This window comes from Salarias fasciatus, chromosome 23, assembly GCF_902148845.1.
Source record: "Salarias fasciatus chromosome 23, fSalaFa1.1, whole genome shotgun sequence".
NCBI classification, from domain to species: domain Eukaryota; kingdom Metazoa; phylum Chordata; class Actinopteri; order Blenniiformes; family Blenniidae; genus Salarias; species Salarias fasciatus.
This window is the reverse complement of record NC_043766.1, coordinates 2,899,647-2,912,910: the sequence shown is the minus strand read 5'-3', so window position 1 is coordinate 2,912,910 and position 13,264 is coordinate 2,899,647. Positions and strand designations below refer to the sequence as shown.

Genomic DNA, 13,264 nt, shown 5'->3' with positions numbered 1-13,264 from the left:
CTGTGCAAGATAGCCAGAGCCTTCCCAGTGAGCAGTGCAGCATGTGAGCGAGCGACCTGGGTGTCCTCAGCATGTCCAAGCGTCTTCTTGGGAGAGTTTCAGCGCGGCGGACACTGTAGCTGAGGTGGATAAGTGTTCCTTTCTACTTGAACACTTTTAAGGTTTGAGCACCTGTGGAAGCACCATTTGTAGTTGTGGAAATTAAATTACTGAACAAGTTTTGAGCGCTTGTAAAAGCAAAACTTGAACCTGTGTGTTGTCCCAGGAGTTAAGCTGATGTATTTACATCACATCTGTAAATAGACAAAAAAGACAAACTATGCATTTATGTTGTTTCTTTTTTTTTTTTGACTGAAAATGTGATGTACTGCACCTTTAAACGCTGGAGTTTCATCTCCTGACATGTGACGGCCGTTTGTCCAGCAGAACACGACTCTGATCGGCGAAATCAACCAGCTGCGTCTGGCCAGGACCCAGATCAAGGACTACAAGACTCAGGTCTCCACGTTCAAAAGGTCCAGCAGGCTCCGGCCCGCCTCGGATCAAGGAGCAGCGGGGGGCCGAAGGAGGACGACCTCTGACCCCGTCAGCTCGGGGATCGGCTGAAGAACCAGCCTCAGTTCTTTTCTCTCCGTCGTCATGCAGCAGCATCAGCTTTACAGTGAAATCAGAGTGGAAATGTGTTTCTAGATTGAAGTGCAAAGAGGCTGGGCTGATCAGGAAAACAGAAGAGTCGGCATGTCGACAAACTTTTCATGAGAAAAATATGAACACAAGTGATAAAGAATTTTTCGCAACACATGGTTGACTTGGTTTGTCTTTATTAATCATTAGACAGAACACAAAACAGCATTAAACAGATGAGCTGTCAGACTGTGGAAGCCCCCTCGTCTGATCAGGCTCTGAAAGTAAGAACAATGAGAACAGTGAACAGGCTCGGATGTTTGCAGACAACTTGGCGGCGGCGAGCTTCAGGTCTCTGGAGTGATCCTCGATGCGCTGGTGGAGCTTGTCCATGGCAGCGGACAGAGTGTTGTAGATGGCCTGGAGGGGACAGGAGGAAGGCGTCAGCGTGGGAACAGGAAGTGGCCTGCTGCTGCTGCGGGAGGCCGCCGGTACCTGGGCTTTCTCCGTCTCCTCGCCGCAGACGTCCCTCAGGCTCTTGAGCTCGGCCCTCAGTGCTGCGTCTGGCCGGAGATCTTCTGGATCTTGTCGGCCATCTCCTCGCGATTCTGCTTACATATAGTCTAGTGGAAATGTACTATAATATGAATGCATATAATCTGGCTTGTAAAACTGCTTGTGTAGCTTTAATCATAACCGGATGAGCCCCCAGAAACTGGGGACTGACTGAGCCACGAGGCTGGGAGTGAGGATGGCAAGGTCTGATGCTCAAGGTTTTGTCCACTGTAGGGACGTTACTGTTGTGTTTCTGTGTATTTGTCTGCTGTGTTGTCCCATGTTTGAGGAGGATGGTAACTACAACGATTTCACAAAAGACTGTGTTGCTTCCATCATCTCCAGCTGCAATCTGATGTCAACGTACATGCAGGCAGTATCAAAATAACATATTGTGTAGTGGAAGCCAAAGTTACCTTTCACAGTAAATGTCTCTTTTTATATTAACTATGTTATGCATTGTATGACATATAACAATCATCGTCAATTTCTTAAAATGAAATTAAGCATATTTTACCACAGAAAATGGACAGAAACAATAAGATCAGAGTGTGTTTAAGATTGTGGTTACGAGTGTCATTCAGTGTCCAGTGAACCTTCACAAAGCAATCAGGAAGCAGCCATGAGCAGTCAGTCCCGCTCTCTCACCAGCACTCTGAAACGTGTCCGCAGAAAAAAGGGATCTGCATCCAGAGCGTCTCAGGTTTACAGTCAGGCCCTCCTGAAGACACGCACTGACACTGCAAAACAGGATTTCTAAGAAAGTAAAAAAAAAATCTTATTTCAGGGATAGTGTTCTTATTTTTTGTCAAAAAAAAGAAAAAAAATCAAATAATCTTGACAAGCAAGTTTTATTCTAGAAAATTATTCTTATTTTGTGAAAATATATCTAACATTTTCTCAATAAGATACTACAGCTAATATTGAGCTAGAATTACTAGTAATGTGCTACAACAATGGTATACATGAAATCCCGGCAGGAGAACAAGATTTTTTTTCTTATTTTAAGAGAGAGATAAATTGCAAAAGTTCTCAAGTCAAGAAACTACAGCGATTAAAGTCTGAATTCACCTGTTTTTATGCACTGTCAATAGAACAGAACCAAAATCTGGTGTACCCTCATCTTAAGCGTCCTTTGTTTACAATTGGAGCGATAGTCTAGTGGTAGAGCATCTGCCTCTCAGCCGAGAGGTCCCGGGTTCGCGTCCCGGCTGTCCTCGTGACAGAGAAACTTCCCACTGCAACTCATGGGTCGATCCGTGTCTGCGACCCGCTAACCTTCGCCTTTTTAGACGCCTTTCCCACTGCCTGCAGACCCTGTCGGTTCCCGATCCGTACCCGGAACACGATCCGTACCAGACGCCTCTGCGCATGCGTCAACTCCCCGCACATGCGCAGAAGTGGGCGTATTTTACGACACTCTGCGGTGGGAATTAAATATAAAAATAGATATTTTAATTGCTGCCAACTGTCACGAATTGGCCGGATTCACACGCTCCCACGCCACATCCTCCATTTCTCCCGCTGAAATGTCTTTTCAGGGACTTTGTTTTAGATTTCGGCTCAAAAGTGATCTGTGATCTACCTGTTCAGCCTGTGAACTCGCGATCGTTTAGTTTTGTCTCAGAGGCCGTGAAGAGATGAACTAACGCCGTCAGGTATGTGTGATTTTCAGTATTTATGCTCTTAAAGTTATAATTACATTTTCTAATTCGTTTATGTGTGTTGTGAGAACATTTTAAGGCATTTTGAGCGCTTTGTGGACACTCTTCGGAGGGTTCCATGCTTCATCAGTGAAGCTGCTTCACTCCGTCCTCCCAGCCTGCTCCTTGCTACCATCTGGTCTGTATCGATGCTGATCAATCAGGGACTCCAGAGCAGGATTCACGATTGTTTATCAGTTTTGGGATACAGCTGTTGTTCTTGTGAGTTCGTTTGCAAGCTGAAATGTGGTCAAATAAAACTAGACAGACATATCTCTACAGTTACTATGCATTCAATAATTCATGTCTATGTGTAGAACTTAAGAACAGTTTTATGGTCACTTGTTAACGATTTGTTTTCACATGTTAAAAAAGGGGAATTACAACACACTTGCTTGTGATATTAACCTGTTAGGAGACAGTCACTGGTTCACTCCTGTAGCTTTAATAAACCAACATGAGGTTTGATAAGACAGGGCCAGTGGCAGGAGGAAAGAGGGAACAGGTTTTATCAAGATCAACAGAGCCTCAGGACGACAGAACAAGAACAGCTTTGTTGTTTGCTGATTCAGTGAAAGGAAAGCAAGAAAACAGTCACATTTAAGAGCTGATTCCCTCTGTTCTTTGTCCAGTCTTCATAGATGATGGGGCTAAACCTGTCCCAGAAGTTTGCCACCATCACAGGGATGGTCCTGGTCCTGCCCCACTCCAATGCAGATGCAATGTGTTTTCTGTGGTGGGATTAAACAAGACCAAGACCAGGAACAGCTTGGCTCTGGTTGGAACCCTGGAGTCCTGGATTCCTGGAGCCCAGCTTCAAGTGGGAGCCCTTCCCCTCGCCAGCATCTGGGCCTCAAAGACCACGACTCAGTACAAGAAGACTCAGAGCTTCAACGTTTTGACTACAGCATCCTTTATCCTTTAAAGTTGTGACTAGCGTTTTGAAGTGATAACAAATTTAGCAGGAAGGTTATTATTCATGAACCGCCTCCCCCTATATCGCTGCTTGCCAGTTAGCTGTTAATCATGTCAGTAAAAAGTTGAATTGATGTTTGTCTCATGGTACATGGCAGAAGCGGACCCCCCTGGGAGATGTCTGCCTGGATCTACTGAGAAGCTCCCGGGAGGCCCAGAATCAGACTCCTCGCTGCGATCAGGTGTGGTGAAGCAGGACTGAAGTTCTCCAGTGTGTGTGTGTGTGTGTGTGTGTGTGTGTGTGTGTGTGTGTGTGTGTGTGTGTGTGTGTGTGTGTGTGTGTGCGTGTGTGTGTGAAAACCCCAGACCTAAACATAGAAAATCTTAATACAAAATCAGTTTAAAATATGTGACACAATATGTTTTCCAGGAGCTTTTCCGTCTGTGCAAGATAGCCAGAGCCTTCCCAGTGAGCAGTGCAGCATGTGAGCGAGCGACCTGGGTGTCCTCAGCATGTCCAAGCGTCTTCTTGGGAGAGTTTCAGCGCGGCGGACACTGTAGCTGAGGTGGATAAGTGTTCCTTTCTACTTGAACACTTTTAAGGTTTGAGCACCTGTGGAAGCACCATTTGTAGTTGTGGAAATTAAATTACTGAACAAGTTTTGAGCGCTTGTAAAAGCAAAACTTGAACCTGTGTGTTGTCCCAGGAGTTAAGCTGATGTATTTACGTCACATCTGTAAATAGACAAAAAAGACAAACTATGCATTTATGTTGTTTCTTTTTTTTTTTGACTGAAAATGTGATGTACTGCACCTTTAAACGCTGGAGTTTCATCTCCTGACATGTGACGGCCGTTTGTCCAGCAGAACACGACTCTGATCGGCGAAATCAACCAGCTGCGTCTGGCCAGGACCCAGATCAAGGACTACAAGACTCAGGTCTCCACGTTCAAAAGGTCCAGCAGGCTCCGGCCCGCCTCGGATCAAGGAGCAGCGGGGGGCCGAAGGAGGACGACCTCTGACCCCGTCAGCTCGGGGATCAGCTGAAGAACCAGCCTCAGTTCTTTTCTCTCCGTCGTCATGCAGCAGCATCAGCTTTACAGTGAAATCAGAGTGGAAATGTGTTTCTAGATTGAAGTGCAAAGAGGCTGGGCTGATCAGGAAAACAGAAGAGTCGGCATGTCGACAAACTTTTCATGAGAAAAATATGAACACAAGTGATAAAGAATTTTTCCCAACACATGGTTGACTTGGTTTGTCTTTATTAATCATTAGACAGAACACAAAACAGCATTAAACAGATGAGCTGTCAGACTGTGGAAGCCCCCTCGTCTGATCAGGCTCTGAAAGTGAGAACAATGAGAACAGTGAACAGGCTCAGATGTTTGCAGACAACTTGGCGGCGGCGAGCCATGTCCTCGCGCCTCTGGTGGATGTGGGTGCACTGGCTGAAAGAGCGGCTCAGGTCAGCGGGGGTGTGAGCGCGGTGGACGGCGTGCGGCGCGGACGAGGAGCAGGCCCGTACCCGAGCACCTCCTTCACGTGCCTCTCCTTCACCTCCTGCTGCCGCCAGATGTTCAGCTTCATGTCCAGAGCTCGCTTCAGCTGGCCCTCCTCCACACACAGGCTCTTCAGCTCCTTCTGCAGCTTCACACCACACACACATCACCCGGTGGTGTCTTAGTGTTGCGCTGAACCGACCAGTTTCTGCATCTTCTCTGCAACTCTCTGGGTTTTGGTGTTCTGGAAGGAAAGCGGAGTGACTGTCAGCGCTTGGATCTTCAGATTTTCCTGCTGTCACGGCATTGGGCGATCACCTACCACTTCCTGGTGTTCATGCGCTGTGGTGGTGTTCAGCTCGGAGAGTGTGGCCTGCTGCTCTGGCGGGATTGTTCTGGAGGAAGATCAAAGCATCAGACCCAACGCTGCTGCGTGTCGACATGAGAAACCGGTCTGAACCTGCTCAAAGACTCAGGACTCATGTCAGCATCTCGATCTTCCTCTCGGCGTCTCTGATGCCGCGGGTGTGCGCCTGTAGTCTCTCCACGTCCGCCCTCTGACAACAGACAACCACTCAAATGTGTTTGACGGCTCTGGTTTCATTTCTACCAGTGTGATGCTGGCTGCTGTTTTCCATAACTTGAACAGACTTGGAAACTTTCAAAACGCTGTATTTTAGCGTAAATGAAGATGCCAGACTGTTCCAGACAGCTGCTGTGTTTTTCTCGTGGACACTCAGAACCTACAAGTCTGGCCTGCTTCTCCAGGATCATCTCCATCCGCTGCTTCCTGAAGTGAAGGAAGTTCATGATGGCGCTGAGGATGGTCAAAGTCCTCTGCTTCTCTGGAGAGGTCAGAGCGACAAGATCACAACAAGTGGAAACATGGCTCCAGAAAAAATGAGCTATGTAGAACATTCATTTTGGAAACGACTAGCAGAAAAAAAAAGGTTGTTAAAAAAACAAAATTTTGTCCATGAAAAGTAAAAAAAAAAAAACTTACTTGGATTCAGGAGGTCATTCAGTGAGAATCGTAGACCATACACACCGGCAGGAAGTGCTAAAAAGAAGAAGAAGAAGAAAAAAAAGGCCTTCTTGGCTTTTTGCCGTTTGTGAATTCGTTGAATTGTCAGATTTCTAATGATTCAGAGCAGGATGACATCTGATTTAACTTAATACAACACAGACTATTTCTATATTTGATCTTTTTCTGGTTGAACTCCATGCGGCTGCAGCAGCTTCAATCCTGCTGTTCGAGAAGCTGATGAGAGCGGCACCAGTGTTTGGAGCGCTAGTACCTGCAGTTTGAAATGTGTCTGTTTATGGACAGTTTGTTTAAATGCTGTGTGGTGAATACCTAAAAGAAATGACATCTAAACCCTCCAGCATCAGACATGCTCACAGCAGCAAACACACTCATGTTTCAATTCATTTTCAAACAGAGAAGTTCTACGACTGACTTGAATGTTCTGTATTGTGTAAGTCAGTCACTGGAGTCTTCACTTTTTCAGCAGCATGCTGAATGTTGGATGACAAAAAAAGAAATGAAATATTCAAACTGTTTGTGCCTTTTTAGGCTGAACACATTGAGAGAAAGATGCAGATCGTCACCATGCACGAAGCTAAAAGATTTAAAGTGTCCATTTGATTTAGTGCGAGTAAGAGGAATTAGGAACTCTCTGACTCTGAGTGAAACTCACATGCGAACGTAGACGCTCAGGATGGTGGTCGACCCCTCGTAGTAGGCCGGATTCTGAATGTTCTCCAGCGGTGGAACCTGACGGAAAATACAGTCATGAACACACACGGGGGACAGAAATGTGGAACATGCAGCCAAACCCACCAGAAGACACGATGGTGAGCCCGACAGGATATCACTGGGGACATTTGTGCCTTTTTCTTATGCTGTGACGATCAGAGGTTAAAACGTGCGGGGGAATGAGGCCATCTCCACAGAACCAGAGCTACATTACACCTCCAGTGTTTCAGGGATTCTCAATGATTTCACATGGGAAGATAATGTTTCAACAGATGTCGGCATCGTTGATCTTCTCCTGTGTGTTACATGGCTCCATCTGAAATATGGAGTGAGCCTCTATTGTCCATATCTCACACCTGTTGCAAACACCGTGTTTTCATTCTTGTGTTGTCTCTTTGAGAGATTTATTATTCTCGAACAAGGCAGCATTTTATTTCACACCCATCATTTTTGAAAGAAATTCCAAACCAATAATAAATTCATCCTGTTCTCCAGGATCCACACAAAAGGACTTCTTGTCTATTTTGCCCAGTAAATGGGCACGTTTAAGAATTTAGATCAGCGGTATGCGACTCAAAACCGACCCACAAAAGGCTCCAATGCAGCCCGCTAAACCACCAAAGCAATGGTCAAAATTTAAGGAGTGTGAAGTGATTTAGCTTTGAATGAGTGAATATGGAGGAGTACTCACCATGGAGTGACACTCGGGCTTGAAGCGAAAGAGGTGACGCAGAACCGTCATGTACAAAGTCTGAACCGTTTCTGCCTGGAAGAGAGAGCAGCAGTAGGATTAATGCTTTCAGTCTGAGGAACGAGAACTCAAAAAGCCTCTCTCTGTCTCTGTGGACAGATTACAGTGGAAAGCAAAACAAATCAGAGCTGTGTGTGTTATCCAATCCATCCATCATCGATGCAGCCTCACTCAGCACAGGATGATGGGCAGCTCACTCTCAATCCACCAAAATCTCACCCCTGCTTCTTTTGATCCCACCAACCTGTCGGCATTGGCTCCTCACATCACTTCAGTTATAAAAGATCTATTAAGTTTAAAGGTTCATCATCCATAAAGTTACGAGTGATATGGTGATGCTGATGATCCATGACAGTAAACACCCAACTGTCTCTGCATTTAGGTGAGAATATACAGGACTGTCTCAGAAAATTAGAATATTGTGATAAAGTTCTTTATTTTCTGAAATGCAATTAAAAAAACAAAAATGTCATACATTCTGGATTCATTACAAATCAGCTGAAATATTTCAAGCCTTTTATTATTTTAATATTGCTGATTATGGCTTACAGCTTAAGAAAACTCAAAAATCCTATCTCAAAATATTAGAATATCATGAAAAAGTATACTAGTAGGCTATTTAACTAATCACTTGAATCATCTAAATAACTCGAAACACCTGCAAGTGTTTCCTGAGCCTTGAAAAACACTCAGCTTGGTTCAGTAAACTAAATCACAAGTATGGGGAAGACTGCTGATCTGACTGCTGTCCAGAGGACCATCACTGACACCCTCCATCAGGAGGGTAAGACACAAAAAGACATTTCTCAAAGAGCAGGCTGTTCACAGAGTGCAGTTTCAAAGCACAGTCACAAAAAGTCTGTTGGAAGGGAGAAATGTGGCAGGAAACGCTGCACAACCAAGAGAGATGACCGCAGGCTGAACAGCATTGTGAAGAAGAGCCGCTTCCAGAATTTGGGGGAGCTTCAAAGACAGTGGACTGAAGCTGGAGTCCAGGTATCAAAAGCCACTGTTCACAGACGTGTCCGGGAAATGGGCTACAATAGCCGTATTCCCATGGTCAAGCCACTTCTGAACTCAAGACAACGGAAAAAGCGTCTGACTTGGGCTGTGGAAAAGAAGCACTGGACAGTTGAAGAGTGGTCCAAAGTCCTCTTTTCAGACGAAAGCAAGTTTTGTATTTCATTTGGAAGTCAAGGCGCCAGAGTCTGGAGAAAGGCTGGAGAGGAGCAAAATCCAAGTTGCTTGAAATCCAGAGTGAAGTTCCCACAGTCAGCGATGGTTTGGAGCCATGTCAGCTGCTGGTGTTGGTCCACTGTGTCTCATCAAGTCCAGAGTAAATGCAGCTGTGTACCAAGAGATTTTAGAGCACGACATGCTTCCTTCTGCTGAAAAGCTCTATGGAGATGATGATTTCATTTTCCAGCATGATCTGGCACCTGCCCACAGTGCCAAAACCACCAGTAACTGGTGTACTGACCATGGCATTACTGTCCTCGATTGGCCTGCCAATTCCCCTGACCTGAACCCCATTGAGAATTTGTGGGGTATTGTCAAGAAGAAGCTGAAAGACACCAGACCCAACAATGCAAATGAGCTAAAGGCCGCTATTGAAGCATCCTGGGCATCCATAACACCTCAGCAATGCCACAGGCTGATTGCCTCCGTGCCACGCCGCACTGATGCAGTAATTCATGCAAAAGGATTCCCAACCAAGTACTGAGTGCATTAATGGACATTTTCAAATGTTTGATTTTGTTTTGCTGTTATAATTCTGTTTTTTTACTTGGTCTGAGGAAATATTCTAATATTTTGAGATAGGATTTTTGAGTTTTCTTAAGCTGTAAGCCATAATCAGCAATAGTAAAATAATAAAAGGCTTGAAATATCTCAGTTGATTTATAATGAATCCAGAATGTATGACATTTTTGTTTTTTTAATTGCATTTCAGAAAATAAAGAACTTTATCACAATATTCTAATTTTCTGAGACAGTCCTGTATATCTGAAGGTAGCAGTACAGGCAAATAAGGCAACATTCACCCATAAACAATATGACGTGCGTTTTTTAAACAAATATTAACTTGATTAGACTAGTTGTGTGAGGAGCAGCTCGCTGGAACGACAACCTGCTAGTCAACTCGCCATTCTGCTGCTACGACAGGATATTTAATAACTAGCTGGTTACGGGGTGTATTGAGTAGCAGCTCGTGGAGAGGAGTTAACCAGCATCTTAACTAGCTGTATGATTTGTTATCGTGGGAGAGATTACCAGCTGGTCAACTAGCGGTGTGAGCCGTTACCTTGGGGGTGGGAGTCAGGTCGCTCTTGGTGAAGTGCTTCGCCTCTGAATCGGTCAGAACTTCATTTCAATAGAAAACCCCTATCCCGCTGACAGTGTGGAGTGGGAAGGCGTTTTCAGTCATGGTCGTGGCTGCACAGCGGATTGAGATGATAAAATCACAGAAAAATGGCAAAAGATGAACAAAGTTGCTGTTCGGCTCCGAACAAAATACAAAATTGGTGCCTGGAAATCCTTGTTTATGTAATCGAGGGAAAATTAAGAACAGCTCAAAGATGGAAACTGAGGCGGTTATGTAGAGAAATAACAATTATACACTACTGGTCAAAAGTTTTACAACACCCCAATTTTTCCAGTCATTTATTGTAATTCAAGTCACTCAAGTCCAATCAGTAGCTTGAAATGATACAACGGTAAGTGGTGAACTACCAGAGGGTAAAACAAAAAGTAAAGTTACCCAAAACCGAAAAACAGAGTACATTTCTGAACATCACCACAAAATGGGTTAACAATTGACAGCTGTCCTGCAGCAACGGAGGGTGACCAAGCCTTAAAAAGCTGGTGCTACTAATTCCCACAGGTGTTCCAAGTTCCCTTGATTACCAACAAGCCCCTCTGTCAGCATAAAAGCAGTGTTTGAACATAATGTGGTACCATACCCTTGTGGGCATCAGTTGAACACTATTGTACTGCAGAAAGTAGTGTGTTGCCACAGAAATGGCAAGAAAAAGGCAATTAACAGTGGAAGAGGGACAGACCATCATAACACTGAAAAATGTAGTTCTTTCCTACAGACAAATTCAAAGAAAGTCAAGGTGTCAGTGAGGACAGTTTCCTTCATCATCAACAGGAAGTCAGAAACTGGGGCAAACTTTGGCAGACCCAAAGCCACAACTGAATCGGAGGACAAGTTTCTGAGAGTCATCAGTTTGCGTGATAGGCGGCTCACACGACAACAGCTTCAAGCACAGCTTAATAGAGGTCGTAGTAAGCAAGTCTGTTTCAACTGTGAAGAGAAGACTTGGAGCTGCAGGTTTGACTGGACGAGCTGCAGCAAGAAAACCATTGCCAAGACGTCAAAATGAGACAAAGAGGCTTGCCTGGGCCAAGAAACACTGCCACTGGACTACTGAAGACTGGAAAAAGGTATAAAGTGAAACAGGCCTCCAATTTTCAATTATTAAAGTATATTTACCCGGTTTAGGAATCAGGGTTATCAAGCCTTGCTTCATGGTTGTCTCATTTCTTGTCTTTTTATGTATTCATTGTACATTAATAAAAGATGATCTTGAATTAAGTCCCAGAAACAGAGATAAAATTCCACTGTGAGACCATCACTTCCAGGTGATTTTCTTAGCTTCATTGCACAGCCTTTTGAATTTCTGAACCTAAAAGCTCGGCTTCACATAACTCTTTATAGTTTTCTGCCATCAAAGGTGTAAAGTTTTTTATGTGTCTTATAAATGTATCACATTTTGCTTGATTAAATTCAGATGTATATAAATTGCTGTAATAAGATATTGCAGCTGACTCAGTACACAATTCATTTTGTCAGACTTTTGCTTTTTTACTTCTTTGCTGCATTTAATTGCGACTTCTCTAATTTTAAATTTAAAGAATTCCCACTTTTGGATTGGATCAAAATCTTTTTTATTAATTATGTCTTTAGCGAGTAAATCTATGCCTTCTTTGAATTTTTTACCATCTAATAAATTATTATTTAGTTTCCAATAATCTCTTATGTTTGATTTTTCTCTAAATCCGCTCAATCTTAGACATATTAATTTATGGTCAGACAATGGAGCATAGGAATGAGAAATATCTGCAACAAACTGTAAACACTGCGATGACATCAACCAAAGGTCAATTCTTGACTGTAAACTCCTGCTAGAGTTAGACCATGTGTAGTCCGTGACATTAGGGTTCAAAAATCTCCACACATCTGTAAGCAGATAATGATCACATAGAAATGAAGTGGGTTTAAAGCCCAATAATGCTGCAATTCTTGGAGGGTGTCGGTCAATATACTCATCTGGAGCATCATTAAAGTCTCCACCTAAGATACTAACAGAGTCTTTATATTTATCCTTCAAGACATCCAACTTTAAAGAAAGTCCAGAGAATGTGTCCTTTGATTGAGCTGCTCTGTTTGGTCCATAAACATTGCAGATAATAAACAGCAAATTGTCAACCTTCAAAATTAAAACAATCCACCGTCCTTCATTTGAAACTGCATATTCCAAAATATCTCCATTAAATCTGTTTAGTAGTATTGCAACTTCAGCTGAATGATTTGAACCATGAAAAAATTATATTGCATCTCCCCATTGGGATTTCCAGAATTTTTCATCTTCAACACCTGAATGAGTTTCTTGTAAAAAAAGAAGATCAGCATTGCAATTTCTGCCAAATAAAAAAACTGCCTTCCTTTTTATGCTGTCACGTAAACCCCTTACATTAATAGAATATACATTCAGTGCCTTAAAACTAAAATTGAACATACTTATTAAAAAGTGATCTGATGCCTGAACAAATACACACTATACAAGGAATACAAATGAGATACTTACAAACCTTGAACCTCAACTATAAGTAGCTTTTCCTTCATGTAAAAATTCTAAACCAAACATTATCAACCGCTGCTTCATGTCATCTCGTTTGTCAAACTTCTTTGTGACAAACACCTTAATGAGTCACTTTTTTTCCTTCAATGTAGGCATTCAGACCTGGAAAGCCGGCACGCTTCCCTTGTTTTCTGGCTGCCTCCACAAGTGGCCACAGCCGGATCCTTTCCGACCTTTCAGCGTGTGTCAAATCCTCCTTGAACATCAGCTTCCTCTCTTTCAAGATCTCACTTTCGCGAGAGACTCTCCAGAGCTTATTTCTGAAATTTATCATCGTGAACTGAATGATGACAGGGCGACTTGCGTTGTCTCGGGGTGCTCCAACTCTGTGTACCGTGTCAACAAGAAAGCCGATCTTCTCCTTGTCCTTGGGCACAAGCTCCGCAACAAGCTTCATGATGTTGGCTCTGATGTTTTCCGCTGGTGTTTCCCTCATCCCGTACAGTCGTAAGTTCCAGCGCCGACTGTATCGCTCAGCATCATCACTCCGCTGCTGCAGTTTGTGGATTTGTTCCGATCACTCCTTCACATGC

At 43.7% G+C, this 13,264-nt stretch overlaps 1 pseudogene; it reads right to left on the bottom strand.

The window, feature by feature from the left end:
• Window positions 1-975: 975 nt before the first annotated feature.
• On the bottom strand, window positions 976-10,231 carry LOC115381977 (kinetochore protein Nuf2-like; annotated as a pseudogene).
• Window positions 10,232-13,264: the final 3,033 nt, after the last annotated feature.